A 4,836-nucleotide genomic window follows, 5' to 3' on the forward strand; every position below is an offset into this window, starting at 1 on the left:
GGACTTTATTCAAAGAAGTCTGATTTCAACTCAATCCAAAAATCATTTCTTAGTTCTCATTGTGTGCAAGCAAAGCTTTGGACCAGGCACTGAGGGGCTATGGAGACCAGAAGACACAGAGGATGATCTTAAGGAACTTGCCCTCAGGGAGCTGGCCTTCAAGTAAAAGAATAATAAACACAAATAGGCAGTGCACTCAGCAGTCCCACAGATCTCTCTCTTGCTCCAACGATGTTTGGACGGAACAGACCGCAGGGACATCCCTTGCTCCAGACTCTGACCACTCTCCAACCTTTCTTCCAGTCACAACCTTTGGAATCAGCCACTCAGCTATCCTTCGTCACCAGGACTAGCCAACACCATTTTTTGAGCTTAACTTCTTATTACCGATCAACCATGAGCTCCCAGATCTGTCAGAATTATTCCACCGAGGGGGAGGTCGCTATCAACCGCCTGGTCAACATGCATCTGCAGGCCTCCTACACCTACCTCTCTTTGGACTTCTATTTCGACTGTGACTATTTGGCTCTGAAGGGCATGGGCTACTTTTTCCGTGAACTGACTGAGGAGAAGTGCGAGGGTGCCAAGAGTCTCTTGAAAATGCAAAAGCAGCACAGTGGTCATGCCCTCTTCCAGGATGTGCAGAAGCCATCTCAAAATGAGTGGGGTAAAACCCAGGACACTATGGAAGCTGCCATTCTCATGGAGAAGAACCTGAACCAGGCCCTTTTGGATCTGCATGCCCTGGGTTCTGCCTGTGCAGGCCCCCACCTCTGTGACTTCCTAGAGAGCCACCTCCCAGATGAGGAGGTGAAACTCATCAAGATGGGTGACCACCTGACCAACCTCTGCAGGCTGGATGATCTCTAGGTTTGCCTGAGCAAGAATCCCTTTGAAAGGCTCACGCTCAAGCATGACTAGGAGCCTCCGGAGCCCAGTGGTCTTTGAGGAGCCCTCTCTGGTGTCAGGGCTTCTGCCTGAAGCCCCTCTCTGCAGAAACTAGGCAACTTTTTAACCACTCTGGAGCACTCTCACCCAAGCCTTGGACCAAATGGAAACAGTGAAGCTTTTTGAAGCAAAAAAAAAAAAAAAAAAAGAAGAAAGAAAGAAAGAAAAGAAACACAAATAACTGTAATTCAAAGTAAAGTGACATATTTGTACAAATGGGGATAAAAGAAATATGATTGGGAGACACAGGGAGAGAGGTTATGATCTCCAAAAGTGAAACTAGAAAAGCTTTCAGGATTTTCTAGTTACTGATTAAGTATTATGTCAAATACAATTGTGAGGAAGAGAGAGAAGATATTTTAGGTGAAACAGAGACAAAGATGTCTGCATATGCATGGCCTGGACAGAGACAGTGAAGATTATGGAATATGGGAGGATATACTGCAAAGAAAAATTGGAAATGTGTCAGGGACAAGATTGTGAAGACCTTGAATATCATGCTAAGGAATTTGTATTTATACCCTCTGCCCCACATACATGTTCCAACAGTAGCCAAGATCTTAGCTATACTAGAATTGCTTCAGGAAGATCATACTCTCTAAGACTCATTTACCCCTTGTTGCATTTTCAGAATATTGATTCTTGGTTGCTTATTCATACTTTCAGGTTAAAAACAAACAAACCAATAAAAAGCCTTGTATTGAGCTAATCTTTAATACAATGAATTTTTTTGTTAACTTGTAACCAACCCTTTCTCCCACTTATTGAGCCACTGGCAATACAATGTCTGGTTGACAGTTTCCCCATCTCAGCTCTGTGCAGGAAATCTGCATGTTTCTCATGAAAGTCATGTGGCAAGAGCACCTCACATTTATATAGTGCTTTACTGTTTGCCACCTATTTTCAAATACATTGTGACTCTGTCACATAGTGTAACACTTTACTGTGCCCTGTAATTTGACAAACATTATACCAACCTCTTTATATTCAGCCCTATTTAGAAATGAGAATATTAAGAGCTATAGACATTAAGGGACTTCACAATGTCACAGAGCTAATAACTAGAAATAAGATCAGGGCTGACTCTAGAATTTCTACATTAACCATCATGCTATATTATTTCCTTTATAAACACACATACCCCAAAACTAGTTATGACATTTTCATCAAGCCAACAACACATTTTTGTAAGTCAATGACTTTCTAGACTTTGTTCTTCTAAATTCTTAATTCAATTCAGACTACTATTAAATTGATCTTACTGCTTCAATGCATCCAAAACTATCAAAAATGTATCATTTAATCATTACATATCTGGACTATGCCAGCCAAGAGAACAATGCATTTGAAGTTATATGCCACAGCTTATGCATTAAAGGATATTATTAAAGGATAAATGGAGAAGGCAGACAGCAGAAGCAAGAAGAACTACAATCCTGCAGCCTGTGGAAAGAAAACCACATTCACAGAAAGATCGACAAAATGAAAAGGCAGAGGACTATGTACCAGATGAAGGAACAAGATAAAACCACAGAAAAACAACTAAATGAAGTGGAGATAGGCAACCTTCCAGAAAAAGAACTCAGAATAATGATAGTGAAGATGATCCAGGACCTCAGAAAAAGGATGGAGGCAAAGGTCGAGAAGATGCAAGAAATGTTTAACAAAGACCTAGAAGAATTAAAGAACAAACAGATGAACAATACAATAACTGAAATGAAAAATACACTAGAAGAAATCAATAGCAGAATAACTGAGGCAGAAGAATGAGTAAGTGACCTGGAAGACAGAATGGTGTAATTCACTGCTGCAGAACAGAATAAAGAAAAAAAAATGAAAAGAAATGAAGACAGCCTAAGAGACCTGTGGGACAACATTAAATGCAACAACACTCACATTATAGGGGTCACAGAAGGAGAAGAGAGAGAGAAAGGACCCAAGAAAATATTTGAAGAGATTATACTCGAAAACTTCCCTAACAGGAAAAGGAAAAGGAAATAGGCACCCAAGTCCAGGAAGCACAGAGAGTCCCAGGCAGGATAAACCCAAGGAGAAACACATCTAGACACATAGTAATCAAACTGACAAAAATTAAAGACAAAGGAAAATTATTGAAAGCAACAAGGGAAAAATGACAAATAACATACAAGAGAACTCCCATAAAGTTAACAGCTGATTTCTCAGCAGAAACTCTACAAGCCAGAAGGGAGTGGCAGGATATATTTAAAGGGATGAAAGGGAAGAACCTACAATGAAGATTACTCTACCTGGCAAGGATCTCATTCAGATTCAATGGAGAAATCAAAAGCTTTACAGACAAGCAAAAGTTAAGAGAATTCAGCACCACCAAACCAGCTCTACAACAAATGCTAAAGGAACTTTTCTAAGTGGGAAACACAAGAGAAGAAAAGGACCTAGAAAAACAAACCCAAAACAACTAAGAAAATGGTAATAGGAACATACATATTGATAATTACCTTAAATGTGAATGGATTAAATGCTCCAACCAAAAGACACAGGCTGGCTGAATGGATACAAAAAGAAGACCCGCATATATGCTGTCTACAAGAGACAGCAGACCCACTTCAGACCTAGGGACACATACAGAATGAAAGTGAGGGGATGGAAAAAAGATATTCCATGCAAATGGAAATCAAAAGAAAGCTGGAGTAGCAATACTCATATCAGATAACATAGACTTTAAAATAAAGAATGTTACAAGAGACAGGGAAGGACACTACATAATGATCAAGGGATCAATCCTAGAAGAAGATATAACAATTATAAATATATATGCACCCAACATAGGAGCACCTCAATACATAAGGCAAATGCTCACAGCTATAAAAGAGGAAATTGACAGCAACACAGTAATAGTGGGGGACTTTAACACCTCACTTACACCAATGGACAGATCATCCAGACAGAAAATTAATAAGGAAACACAAGCTTTAAATGACACAATAGACCAGATAGACTTAATTGATATTTGTAGGACATTCCATCCAAAAACAGCAGATTACACTTTCTTCTCAAATGCACATGGAACATTCTCCAGGAGAGATCACATCCTGGGTCATAAATCAAGCCTTGGTAAATTTAAGAAAATTGAAATCATATCAAGCATCTTTTCTGACCACAATGCTATGAGATGAGAAATCAATTACGGGGAAAAAGGTGTAAAAAACACAAACACATGGAGGCTAAACAATACATTACTAAATAACGAAGAGATCACTGAAGAAATCAAAGAGGAAATCAAAAAATACCTAGAGACAAATTACAATGAAAACACAAGTATCCAAAACCTATGGGATGCAGCAAAAGCAGTTCTAAGAGGGAAGTTTATAGCAATACAAGCCTACCTCAAGAAACAAGAAAAATCTCAAATAAACAATCTAACCTTACACCTAAAGGAACTAGAGAAAGAAAAACAAACAAAACCCAAAGTTAGCAGAAGGAAAGAAATCATAAAGATCAGAGCAGAAATAAATGAAATAGAAACAAAGGAAACAGTAGCAAAGATCAATAAAACTAAAAGCTGTTTCTTTGAGAAGATTAAAAAAAAAAAGGATAAACCATTAGCCAGACTCATCAAGAAAAAGAGGGAGAGGACTCAAATCAATAAAATTAGAAATAAAAAAGGAGAAGTTACAAAGGACACCACAGAAATACAAAGCATCATAAGAGACTACTGCAAGCAACTCTATGCCAATAAAATGGACACCCTGGAAGAAATGGACAAATTCTTAGTAAGGTATAACCTTATAAGACTGAATCAGGAAGAAATAGAAAATATGAACAGACCAATCACAAGTAATGAAATTGAAACTGTGATTTAAAATCTTCCAACAAACAAAAGTCCAGGACCAGATGGTTTCACAGGTG

General features: G+C 38.5%; 1 pseudogene; it reads left to right on the forward strand.

The window, feature by feature from the left end:
• The first annotated feature begins 231 nt into the window (after positions 1–231).
• LOC114891049 lies at positions 232–1,050 on the forward strand (annotated as a pseudogene).
• The last annotated feature ends 3,786 nt before the right edge of the window (positions 1,051–4,836 follow it).

This window comes from Monodon monoceros, unplaced genomic scaffold (genome assembly GCF_005190385.1).
Source record: "Monodon monoceros isolate NGI ecotype Baffin Bay Population unplaced genomic scaffold, NGI_Narwhal_1 Super_Scaffold_11, whole genome shotgun sequence".
In the NCBI taxonomy this organism is placed as follows: domain Eukaryota; kingdom Metazoa; phylum Chordata; class Mammalia; order Artiodactyla; family Monodontidae; genus Monodon; species Monodon monoceros.